Genomic DNA, 14,239 nt, shown 5'->3' with positions numbered 1-14,239 from the left:
ACAGAGCTCATCCACCTGTTGGGAAAATATAGCGGTAGTGATGGTCTGGCTCACAAATTTACCAAGTGGGATGCTAAATTTAGGGAAGTGAGTCACATTTTCAACTAAGGGGAAAATGATACAAATCTATGAAAATAACCAGCTGCATGACCTTGGGGAAGTTACTCAACTTCTCTGGTTTCAGAATCTTCATCTGTAAAATTTAAAGATTAAATCACATGATCTTGAAAGTCCCTCCCAGTACTTAATTTTAGAAAAGGGAGAGGGGAAAGTATAAGAATGCTGTGAGTTCTGCAGAAAAAGAAAAGATGTCATGTCCCAGGTAATATGATTGCATTCATACTTGCAGTACCCAGAACATGAATGTGGACGCTGTAGATAGTTTCTTTAATGATGATGAATGAAATCATCATATAGATCAACTAATGGATCTGTCAATCAAGCATCTGTACACCTGCCACATGCTGAGCCTACACTACCTGCTTTCTTGCTGGATCACCAGTGGAGATTTTAGTACTTGATGATGGCAAATGGATTCTCTCAAAAGAATTCAATTTAAATGTATTCGTCTACTTCCCCAGTCATTCATTTCTCCCTACACCAATTGATACTATGAGCCAAGCATTGTGTTAGGCACTGGAGATATGAAGTGATAAAGACAGACTGGTCTCTACTCTTATAAGGTTTACAATCATGGAGGGTGAGACAAACAAATAAGCAGAGGATTACCACACAGTGCTACAAGAGCAGTGATGAGGCGGATTCAAGGAAGAACATACAGGGGCTCCTAACCCAGAGCTGGAAGATCAGGAAAGGAAGACATGATTGAAAGAAGTCAGAGCTAGGATGGTACCCAAATGACGATTAGGTATTAGCCAGATAAAGAGTAGGCAGAAGAGGTTTAAGCAGAGGAAACACTATGTGCAAAGGTCTGGAGGTGACCAAGTTCCTGGTGGATTCCTGGGGATGAAAGTATCTTAGTCTGGAAAAAGAAATTCTGCAGCATACAATCTAGGGAAGGTGGACTGGGGAGAAGGGGTAGGAGTCAGTGGGAGAAGTAAGCTGGCCTAGATTATGACAGTCATGTTGAGGAGCCAGCTGTTCATGTAGAGGGCCCTGGAGCTACGGATATTTTTAAGCAGACATATCACTGATGCCCACTGGTCCTCATCTAGGTAGCTTTCTAAGTCATCTAGGCAGGTTTTAAAAATCCAATTCCCAGCCCCACTTCAGAATAGTTATTTAAAATCTCTGGAAGTGGAAGTTTTGAAGCTCTTCAGATGATTCCATTGTGCAGCCAAGATTCAGAACTACTGGATGGAAAGGAGGCAGAACCAGGAAGGAAACAATTGACGTAAGAAAGTTGTAGGTGATTGTGGCTTATATGTACCCCAGAGAAGTATCAGAGGCATCACAGAGAGTATCTGATGAGTGTGGAGGAGAGAAAAACCCAGAATGAGCATCAGCACAACTCTGAAATCTTTTATTATACGGTTTTGACTTCAGAAACCATGTTAATATTTTAAATACTAAAAATAAAAGTAGTTCAATTAAGATGAGGAGGAAAAAATTAAATTGAACATGAACAGAAGCAGGTGAACCTAACCAAATGTATAACATCACACAAGCAAAAAAAAAAAAAAAAAAAAAAACAAAGCAAATCCAAGAAACGCTGGAGCACAATACCTTGACTGTATAACCTCAATTTAAGGACAAAAAGAACTACAAAGAATCGTCAACTGTAACAGATTTCTTGATTGTGGTGGCATGAGTGTAGTTATTTTGAAACTATTTTGTGCATATTGCACAAATAAATGAACCATTGATTTTGTTAGGAATCAGGATTTTGATTGTAGCAGAAGGGAGATATAAATATGGAACGGGGGAAGGCAAAGAAGAATGCTGTGCTGTTGCCTCGGAATTAGAAGGTATCAGTAGAAATTTATCACACACACACACAGACACACAGACACACAGACACACATGCACACATTTATTTCCTAGCTCTGACTGCTGAGACACCTCACTTGCAGTGAGCACACCTAGAGCCCAGATCTTCATTTCTAAATAAGTACCATTCTCCTTGGAGAATAGGATGATTTCTGGGCTAGAGCAGGAGTAGTAAAAGATGAAGCCTGGAAATATTGTGCTAGTAAGAAAATACTTTAAAAATGGGAGACATCAAAAAGAAATAGGAGAAAGCATAAAGGGACTCTCCACTGCTAATTGGGGTCAATTTGAGCATCAAAATGAATAATGACAGGAGTGGGTAACAGAGAACTTTGAAAAAGGGCCCACGAGTCTGCAGTGATACAAAAAAAAATATATATGGGAAGAAAGTGGAAGGAAGGAAGAAAGGAAAGAAAGGAGGGAAGGGAGGGAATAAAAGGAGATAATCTTGATAGTGTTAGAAAATCACTGTTTTACAACAAACTTTAGTAATAATTGATTCAGAAAAAGATCATCAATTGATGAAAGTTTTGAAAAAGAAATATTCAGGGGCTGGCCCGCTGGCGTAATCGTTAAGCTTGCACACTCCACTTCAGCAGCCCAGGGTTCAGATCCTGGGCACAACCTACACAGTGCTCATCAAGGCACGCTGTGGCAGCGTTCCACATACAAAAGAGAGGAAGATTGCCACAGATGTTAGATCAGGGCCAATCTTCCTCACCAAAAAAGTAAATAAATAAAATATTTATATAATTTCAAATTATCTTCCTCACAGATTACTTGCATTTCCAGAAGGAAAAGGACATTTTGCAGTGGAGTAAGTTATTGAAGTGAACATCACCAGTAATGGTACAGTCTGACATCATGGGTATCTTGAGCTGATGCACCAAGAAAGACCCAACATCACTTCTGCAATATCCCTGCCAAAGTGCTCAACTGATCCAATCATGAATATACAATTAGACAAACAAATTGATGGAATTCTACAAAACAGCCAGCTCTCCTCCTTAAAAAAATGTCAATTTCATGAAAAGAAACGAAGAGTTAAAGCTGAAGATACATGGCAACTACTTACTATTCATGATCCCAGATTAGCTCTTTAACTGGGGTTGAGGGGAGGAAGGGAACAGCATTGGGAGGATAGGCAAAATTTGAACATGACTGTGTATAATACTATCTAATACTGAACCAACATTAAGTTTTCTGAATTTGATAACTGCCCCGTGTTACGTAAGAGAATGTATTTGTTCTTAAGGGACACATTGCAAAGTATTTAGGGTAAAGGTCGTGATATCTGCAGTGCTAGCAACAGGCTCAACAATAATGTCATATATATTATGTAACAACTACACATACACACACGTACATAGACATATATTATTGTACTATTCTTTCAGCTCTGTAGCTTTAAATTTTTTTCAAGCTAAAAGTTAAGAGAAGAGTGCAAGATTTGAGCTGGAGCAGGTGAAACACCCACTGAGATCCAGCTGAGCGTGTGAGGACAGCCTCATTCAGGGAAGCCACTGGCTTTGGGGTCACTTCAGCTTTCACACTGGGGAGTCACATAGCACGCCTCCTCCCACCCAGGTGCCCGTGACTGTTGTACCCATTCTCCAATGCAGCCTGCATCTCGTTAATACTGTTATTCACTTCTCCCTAAACATTTGTGACAGTGAAGTACAGGTGCTTGAACCTCTACAGTCCTTGGTCGGATTCTCATTTTCCTTTGGTGCAAGATACATAAACACTCTTTACAATTCCTAGAGTTAATGTGGCAAGGGCGATTCTACAAGAGGTCAAATGTTCAGGCATTTCTGAGGCTCAAAAAGGTTACTGAACCAGCCGTCGCATTCTCCTTCTAGCCATCTTACAAGTAGTTTGGGTTTCCCACCCAACGTCTCTTCCCCACCCCTTCCTTGCTAACAGAATGCCCCTTTTCTACAGAACACTGTGCCCGACACCAGGCAAGACAACCTACTTTTTCTCCCCTCTCCTTCATTTTAGTTGTAAGTTATCAGGAAAACAAAGGAAGGAGGAGGGACATATATTGGAGGAAATGGAGAAATTAAGGGAATAAGTGTAGCATTTTGGCATTAAGAAAATAAATATGAGTACCTGAATATCAGTACTCCACAAATAGAGCCACCCAAACACGGCCATTGGGCAATGTAGGTCAGGCTATTTTGATTATAAAAAACAAGCTTGCTCAGGTAGCCAAGCAACGGAGATTTGTTTGATAGATAGGGTCATTAGCTTACCCTCTGATCAACTTTCCTCCCCTTGTCCTTACTCATGGTTTCTGCTTCCTCCTAACATTGGCCCCTGGGTGCCCCTTCCACTTTATAGACTCATTGCATTCTTTCAGGTTTCTCTCCCACTACCAACCAATTTTTGGAAGTACCAAGTTTAGAATTTAGAGTAAGAATCTGAAGTGGCCCAGCTCATCATGGTGGAGCAGAGCCAGACTACAGATTAGCCATCTCAAAGGCCATCCGCTAGCACTGTTTGCCCTTGGATGAGGTTTCCGCCTCTGTTCCAATCAGTGTGGCTTGGAAGGGTCATACAGAAATAGCCAAGATGAGTGGGGTAGTGTCCTTCAGATGTGGGGTATCCCAAGTGTATCATCTGGCACTTGTGATACCATCAAAAAAAGGGACAGACAAGAAATCTTTTAGGGGGCCCACCAGGCAGGTAGAGGTTACATTCGCATGCTCTGCTTGGGTGGCCCAGGGTTCCAGGGTTTGGATCCTAGGCATGGACCTCCACACTGCCTATCATGTTGCTGTGGCAGGGTCCCTTATAGCAGAATTGGAAGGACTTACAACTAGCATATTTGACTATGTACTGGGACTTCGAGGAGAAAAAAAAAGAGGAAGATTGGCAACAGATGTTAGCCCAGGGCCAATCTTCCTCACCAAAAAGCGTACCTTTAAAAATAATACTAATATAAAAAAGAAATCTGTTAGGGAGTGTACCGGTATGCAGAGAATAACTTCCTATCCGTACTCACAAAACCAGACACTGCAGGATAATTATAGAATAAAATGAGATATTGAATACGTCTGTGAATAGCTGATTTGATTTAGAAAGATGACTGCTATTTCCTTGCAGTGGCATCAAATGATTGGGTTTATTTTCTCAAAGACCTTAGTAACACATGCTTGAAAAAGCTTAGCATTTTTGCATGGAATATAAATGTCAAACTGTCAAAATCATAAAAACTCTCTAAAATGATTTTCAGAAAAAGCTTAATAGGAAAAAGAAAAGCATGAAACACTATAAAGAGGCCAAATACAAATGCTGATCAAGAAAGTAGGTGAAATAGACAGCATTCGGCCATTTCACCCCCAGAGAAATCTTAATTCCATTTGGAATTTAATCTATGTAATGTCTTCCCTTTTCAAATTCCATTTAGAATAATGTCCCGCTGATAATTTGCAGCTTTTCAGGCAATGTGCCCACATGAAGAGACATCTTTTCTGAAGCACGGTTTGCTCTCTTATTTAGCATCTTTACAAAACAATAACAAATATCTTAATTATTTCACGCTGAGTGAAACGTATAAGTACATATTTAAGGGATCGTTATTTAGAATTATCCAGGACATTCTCCCTCTTCCTCTATTTTTGTTTTTTTCATATATATGTCTTGTATCTGAAAGGCACGGTATACAAATTCATTTTTACATTCTTGTGGGGTTTTTTCGTGGGCTTCCTCCCTCCTTTCTTTAGTATTAATTTTAGTGAGTGAGACCATCTATCGTAGGTCTTCCTTAAGACACCTGAAACTTCAATAGTTTTTCCTAGCATTCTCTTCCCTGATTCTTTTCCTTGTTGGTCTGCAAGAAAAATCTCTGTCTTCATTTAACGTCTTTAATTATATATTCCTTAATCTTCTCTTCAGATTTTCAACACTTAGTACACGTTTGATATTATTGAAGCAAAAGAAGTCTGGTGGGTCATTCCTTCAATGTTTATGAAGTGCCTACTACATGTTAAGCCCTGTGCTGGATAATACGCTGCCTTTCCTCTTTGGTCTCTGAATGATTCCTGTGTATGTTCTAGGAAGAGAGGGTGGCATTCCGTAACATTGCAATGTCAAGAAAAAATTTCACAGATAGCATTTACTAGTCCTACTTATTTTCCACCTAAAGTGAGCTGTATTTCATCTTTCTTTAGGCCTACGTGTTGGTAAGCTCCAGAGTTTGGTTTTTATGGGGGAGGGAAGGGGATCCAAAATACACCATTGATTTGCCAAATTCACAAATTAAGGTCGTTTTATATTCAGAACCCAGATTACTGTAAGAGCTGACCTCATTAGTGATGTCACAAGCACATTGGAAAGACAATGGAATATTTCACATATTAACTTGTCAGTTCCAGGTTGTCTATCAACACATCCAAGACTCCCTCCTTGCAGTCTATGATGGTTAATTTTATGTGTTAGCTTCACTGAGCCAAGGGGCGCCCAGATAATTGATCAAACATTATTCTCGGTGCTTCTGCGTGGGTATTTTTGGACGAGGTTAGCATTTAAATCAGTAGACTGGGTAAAGCAGCTTGCCTTCATGGTGTGGGTGGGCCTCATCCAATCAGTTGAAGGCCTGACTAGGACAAAAAGGCTGACCCTCCCCTGAATAAGAGAGAATTCTTTCCTGCTTCATGGCCTTTGAACTTGGATATCGGGTTTTTTACTGCCCTCCGACTGGAACTGCACCATCAGCTCTACTGGTTCTCAGGCCTTTCAACTCAGACTAGAACTAAACCATTGACTCTCTTGGGTCTTCAGCTTGCCAACTCACCTTGCAGATCTTGGGGCTTGCCAGCCTCCACAATCACATGAGCCAATTCCTTATATTAAATATCCCTCTCTCTCTCTCTCTATGGTTCTGTTTCTCTGGAGAACCCTGGCTAATACAAAGTCCTACTGCCCATCCTCCACCCCGTCATTTCCCAGAGGGGAGAAAGCAGAGAGGAAACTATGGGCAAAACACAATGAAGGTGGTCTCTTTAAAAGAGAGTAAAAGGGATGAGCGGATTCATATTTGGGGGGGGGCTCTTATGTGCCCCACAATTTTATAGATGAGGAAACTGAAGTTCAGGAAATTATGATTTGTATAAGGTCACATAGCTAGTAAGAGGTGGAATAGCTATCCCACCCAAAGATGTGTTTTAGGGAAATAAAGTTTACAGTGTAATTTCCACTCACTATATCCTTATATCTGAATTGGTGCTCTATTTCTCTTCTGGGACCTTCTCAGGAACAACTAGCACGTGGTCTTTTTTGTAGTGTTACCCCTACTCTTGAGCAGTTCATTAATAAGCACTCGCCATTTCTTTTGGCTGGTATCTCCTGTTCTCTCTTTCTCAATTCTCTGTGGGACTCATCCATTTTATCACATGATAATATCAACAATATAGCTTACTTTTGCTGTTTTCAAGAACACTATTCATTTCATCCACTGGTACTAGATTTTACTTACCCCATAAATCCTGAATTCCATACTCTAAGCAGTGTCTTGAATGGTGCTATAGACTGACTTGTGTACCCCCAGATACATACGTTGAAGCCTCAACACCCAGTATGATGGTACTTGGAGATGTAACGTTTCAGAGGTACTAGGTTTACATGAGGTCATGAGGGAGGGGCCTTCATGATGGGATTAGTGCCCTTAGAAGAGACACCAGAGAGCTTGCTGCCTCTCTCTCTACCATAGGAGGACACAGTGAGAAGGCAGCCATCTACAAGCCAGGAAGAGAGCCCTCACCAGAACCCTACAGTGCTGGCACCCTGATCCTGAACTTCCAGCCTCCAAATGTGTGAGAAAATAAATTTTTGTTGTTTCAGCCATGCGGTCTATGATATTTTGTTATGGCAGCAAGAGTAGACTAATACAAGTTGGTTTAGCCAACATTAATAATGCTAGGTTTTACATCATTTATCACAGTTGGTTTGCATAGTTCATTGGATAACTGTAAATAATCATTTGACTTAATTGATACATTATTTCTTAATTCAAAGGCCATGAGTATTCCATTTTAGCCAACATGAGTGTGCCATTTAGAACTTTCTCAGAACAGAAGATTGGAGCCCAAGTTAACCTGCAAGTTAGCAGCAAGAGTATCAAGACCAGGGAAAGGAGAAATGGAGTTTATTTCCTACTAGTGCTGCCTCTGGGAGAAGGGGACAGGAAGAACTGAGAGGAGCCAATGGCTTGCTCCTGAATCTGTCCTCTCAAGGGAAAGCACAGGCTGAGGATTCATCTCTAAGGTCCAGTCTTTTAATCCATAAGTGTCTGGAATTTTGGACTTTACACACCAGAAAAATTATTTTAAAAATTGGAAATTCCAGGTTTGTAGAACAAGGGTGGCTATCTGATTCTTAATACCCACGTCCTCCTACATAAAATGATAAATTCAGTAAGGAGAGTAAATTCAACTTTAGATCACTGGTGCCTTCAGCATTACTAGGAGACAGCAAGCACTGCCGTCTCCAAGTCACCTGTGAGCAGAGGAGAAAAATTCCACAGAGCTCCCGCTTCTCTCCTGCTGCTGGCCAGCCTGTGAGTGAGGAGAGCAAGTAAGGGGAAGTTTCAGAGAATCTGTGAACAGGAGTAGAAAGGAACAGAGGACCTAGAAAAGGCAAAGGTAAATCATCCCTAGAAAGAGACAGTGCAAGAGTAAAGGCTAAAATCCTGAACACAGGTGGGTACTTGACAGAGAGATCACAGCACTGGTTACAGGGAAGAGGCAAGACCAGAAGTGGCAGCTCTGATGAAGCTTTGCACACAGATAAAAATGAGGCAGTAGAAGGAAAGAAGAACAGAAGGAGAAATTAAGTATCTGGTGGTAACAGAAAAGAAACAAGGCACACTGAACTTTCCCTTTCCCCAACATCAACACAATTCATTTCTGCTGCTGAGAATCCCCCTCTCTAGAAAAAAAAAAACCAAGGAGTTAAAGAAAACTGGACCAGCACACCCCAAATAAATAAAATATCCTCAAACAAGCATATGGTATACGAAAAACTAGTCTAAATCAGAAGAACAAGTACTAAGAACAGAAATGCACAATGATAAGGAGAAATGAGATTTGACTGAATGCAGGAAAGAAATAGAACAATCAAAATTATACCAGAAATAAAGGTTAAATTACAAGGTGACTGAGAGAGTAGAGTTGGATAAAAATTTAATAAAGGGTCTTGAAGAAAAGGAGGAAAAAAAAAAAACCAAGAAAATAAAAATGAAATAAAGCAAGAAATAAAATAAAGTCATAGAGAAAGCAGTTGAAATGGAAGACAGGCAAGGAGGGTTCAATATATGTTAACTGATATCCCAGAAGGACAAAAACAATGGAATAGAATCAATATTTAAAACTGTAATCCAAGAAAACTTCCCAGAAGAAAGGAAGACCTCAATCTACACACAGAAAGGGCCCATCAGGTACTGGGGAAATTGACCTGGAATAGTCAACAGATACATATCCCAATAAAACCATGAGCCTATGAAAATAAATAAAAAATTCTCAGGGTTTCCAGAAAAAAGACAAGATAATGTAAAACAAGAGAATTAGACTGACATCAGACTTCTCAAAAACAACATACAAAGCAAGGCAACAGTGAAGCCACATTTTCAAGAAATTTAAAGAAAGAAAATGTGAACTAAGGATGTTATATACAACCAATATATCCTTTAAGTATCAAGACTATAGGAAAATAATGTTGAATGGCAAGAACTCTGAGCATACTATACAAACATAGTGTAAAAGCTACAATGATTGAGAAAACTTAGGCAAATGGACTAATCATGAACATTTAATATATTTAATTGTAGAATTTAGACTGAAACTATGGTGGGAACATGAGTAAAAGAATAATTTATAAATATTCTACGTTTTGATAAAGTAGAAAAATGCAATTAAAAATGAGAGAAAGAAGAAAAAAAGGGAAATGTAGAAAAAGAAAGCTGACTCTCATTGATGTAATAGGTAAGAGTTAAAGAAAACAATTTAAAATTAGCATCCAGATAGCAAAGGTTTAAGAAAAAAGGAGATTAAAAATCCTATAAAATATTAATGCAAAATCACACCTAGGATAAAAATATAAACCTTCCTAAATCCCAAAATGAATTTTTTAAAAAGCAAAGAGGATACACCAAATAGAAAAAGGCACCAAGTACTTATATACAGAAATTATAACAAATACAGAATTAGCTCAAACATAAGTTAGATCAATAAATATGAGTGAGTTTAACTCAAAGTCAAAAGACAAATTTAAAAAAGTATTACAAAGGGAAAAAAGGGCACTTTATGATGTTGAAATCCACATTTCACATTTAGGATGTAAGAGGTATGAATACCTATACAACAAATAACACAGCAAGCACCTGTTATAAAACAAATACTACAGAAGATGAAAGGAGAAACAGAGATACTCACTACTAATGGAGACATTAACACACAGTACAGGACAGGTCAAGTGAACAAAAAAAAGCAAGGATACACAAGAACGAAATGACATAAGGTAAATTTTTTGGATATATATTGAATACTACATCCTACTGACAGAGAATATGCAATCTTCTCAAGTATACATGAAACATTCAAGTGGATATGCAAAAACTTTGATCATATATTAGGGCACAAAGAAAACATCAGCAAGTATCATAAAGTTATTACAAAAAATATTTGATCACAATGCAATAAAAGATAAATGAAAAATACAATCAAAAAGGCTCTTCCATTTGGAAATTAAAGATATTCTAATAAACTTAACTCTTGGGCAAAATAGGAAATATGAATAAGAATTACAGAATTTCTGAAAAATAATGATAATAAATACATCTACGGGATACATTCTAAGTAGTGATCAGAGAAGATCTCATAGCACTAAATACCTATATCAACAAAAAGTGAGGATTAGTGACATTCTCAACTGAAAGAGTTAGAAGAACAACTAAGTAAAACAGAAGAAAATAATGTAAGAGCGGAAATTAAAACTGAAAAATTAACGCTAAAAGAGGCAGAGAACAGAAAAACCGTACATCAAATTAACGAATGAAATCCTGGAAAAACAAAAATAACATAGACAAAGGACTTGCTAGTTGAATAAAAAAGGGAGGCGGGGAGAAAGTGCAAAAATACAGAATAACAATGGAGCAATAGCTATTGAAACAGAGAAAAGTTTTTTAAAACATAAGAGATTTCACTCACTTGGAAATGGAAATAAATCTGAAAACCTAGAGAAAATGGATAGATATAGAAATAGAAGCCTTAAAAAACCAATTTGCACAGAAGAAATAAAGTTATCAAGGAATTACTCCACAAAAAAAGCACCAACCCCACAGAGGAATCGATAAATTTGTCTACATAAAAATAAATAGGGTTTGCATGATAAAAAAAAAAATAAGTAAATTCAAAATCACAAAAAAGATACAAAAATGGTCCTTAAACATGAAAGATGTTTAACTTCCCTCAGTGGGAGAAACACAAATGAAAGCTACAATGAGATAGCATTTCTCACCCATCAGATTGGCAAAAATTCAAAAGCTTGACAATATATTGTTAGCGAAGCTTTGGGGAAACATATAATTTCATACATTCCTGTTGGAATGTGAAATGCAAAAACCTTTATGGAAAAGAATTTGGTAATATCTAATAAAACTACATATGCATATGCCCTTTGACTCAGTAATCCCACTTCTAGGAATCTGCATAGGTATACCCCAAACAAAACAGAAATACACTTGTAAAGTCATTCATTGTAACATTATTTGTAATTTTGCAAAATATTCAAACTACCTAAATGCCCAGGCATAGGAGATGGATTGGATAAACTGTGGTACCTACACACTATAAAATGCTAGGCTGCTACAAAAAGAAAGTGAAAAGAATGAGGAAGATCTCTATGAACTGACATGGAGTGATTTCTGGAGATGTTAAGTGAAAAAAGCAAAATCCAAAAGAGCACGTATGTGAAATAGTTAATAAGCACATGAAAAGATGCTCAACTTCCTCATTACGGAAATGCATAATTAAATCACAAGATACCACTTTGTATCTACAAGAATGTCTACAATAAAAAATAGTCATTAAATTTTGTTGAGGATGTGTAGCAACAGGAACTCTCATACTTTGAGGGTGGGAATCTAAAATGGTTCAGCCACTTGGATAACAGTAAGACAGTCTCTTAAAAAGTTAAATATAAATTTATCATACAAGCCAACAATTCCACTCTTAGATATCTACCCAAAAGACATGAAAACCCATGTCCACAAGTAGACTTTCTGGTGAATGTTCATAGCAGCATTATACATCATAGTCAAAAAGAAAGCAACTCAAATGTCCATCAACTATTAAATGGATAAATAAAATATGGGAAGTTCATACAATGTAATACTATTCAGCAATAAGAATACTGATAGAAATGCTGATAAATGCAATGACACGGATGGACCTCAAAAAAATTGTGCTGAGTGAAAGAAGCCAGGCTCAAAAGATAACATTGTATGAGTCTATTTATATGAAATGGCCAGAAGAGGAAAATCTACTTTTTGAGACAGAAAGTAGCTAGTGGTTGCCTGGAACTGGGGAGGAGACAGCCTGGAGTAGGAACAAGAATTAACTGTACCCAGGCATGAGGGGTTTTATCAGAACGATGAAAATGTTCTAAAACTGGATTGTGGTCAGGTTGCACAACTCTTAAAGTGGGTGAATTTGGGACAAAATGTCAAGATGGCAGTGCAGGTGGACTCTGAATTCACCTCCTCCCACAGACACAACAAATTTACAACTACTCTTGGAACAATTACCCCTGAGAGAGAACTGAAAACTGGATAAAAAGAACCTCCACAACAAGGGAGAATGCTGACTGAGGGGAAAGAGGCAGAAATTCCTTTCTGGAGAGAAAAAAGCCACCTTTGAGCTGCAGTGCTTCACGGCCAGCCTGGAGCAACCTTAAGGTATGCAGCCTTCCTTGGAGGAGTGGGGGATCTAAGCAAGGGAGTGTTATCACAATAAGCAGCTTTTGGACTCAACACAATGAAGACAAGGGTCATAATATCTGGCTAGGCAAGCTACTAACAACAATGGGGAATAACCCCAGAAGCTATTGGACATAAGGGAATAAAACAGCCTACTCTTAAAGGGCTCACACACAAATTCACCTGTTTTCAAAAGCAAACTAAAATCAACAGAAAGGTGCACAGTCCTTTGGTGAGAAGAGACTCACCTGATAGGCTCTGGGTGCATCTCAGTGAGAGTTGAGACGTTTCCAGGGACTGACACATTGGTGGCAGCCATTATTGTGACCTAGTACAGCCATGCTGAAACAGACGCTGGCAGACACCACTGGAGTACTTCCCCTAGTCTGTTAGCCCAGGAGTATGCCCCACCCACTAGAGCACCAATTTAATCCAGCTCAGCCAGGACAGGCAGCCCACCCTAGGGGCTGGCCCCACCCAATAGCAAGCCTTCAGGCAACTTGTGAGCCCCTATAGGTGGGGTGCCTGGAACCCTGCAGCTGGGTGAATGGGTCCACCTCTGTGGGGTGGGGCATGCGTGAGGGTAGTGTAGGTGGAGTGTGTGGGGCCTCTGCAATGGGGTGACTGGGTTTGCTTCAGTGGGCCATGGTGCACGCATAGTGCAGGACTGTGTTGATGGGGTGTGTGGCTCTGTGGTTGGTAGGGCTCGTCAGCTGCAGCAGACATGCTTCTCAAACAGCCACATAAGGGATCGGTCCCACGTTCCAAAGCCAGAAACAATTGGGTGCTCTCATGACTGGGACAGGTCCCGCTCAGCTGCAATCCTGAGAGAGCTGACAACAGCCTTGTAGGCCAGAGGCCTACAGCAATTGTAAGCCCCTGAGCTTAGCAACCAGCCATGCTGGGGTTCTGCTCACTTAACAGAAAAACGGCAACAGGAATGTGTTATTAGACTTTGTAGCCAATTGTGCTAGGGCTCCCCATACCTGACAAAGTGACTGAAGGATCCATAGCAGCCACTAAGCATTACATGCAGCTGAGCATTACAACCAGCCAGCCTGGGGAACAGCCCAGCATTCCCAGGCACCTAAAGCAAGAGCAACACTGCCATAACAGAAGGACACACATAGCCCAAGGACACTCCTGGAACATTTGGAACTTGTAACAAGAGGGAAGCACACTGCTGGGTCTTGTAAGCTATCTCATACATAAGGCCACCCTTCCAAGATCAGGAGATGTAACTGACCTGCCTAATACATGGATATAAGCACAGAGAAAGAGGCAAACTGAGGAGACAAAGGAATGTGTTCC

The sequence above is a fragment of the Equus asinus genome, chromosome 5 (assembly GCF_041296235.1).
Source record: "Equus asinus isolate D_3611 breed Donkey chromosome 5, EquAss-T2T_v2, whole genome shotgun sequence".
In the NCBI taxonomy this organism is placed as follows: domain Eukaryota; kingdom Metazoa; phylum Chordata; class Mammalia; order Perissodactyla; family Equidae; genus Equus; species Equus asinus.
Note: the sequence above shows the minus strand (reverse complement) of the source record.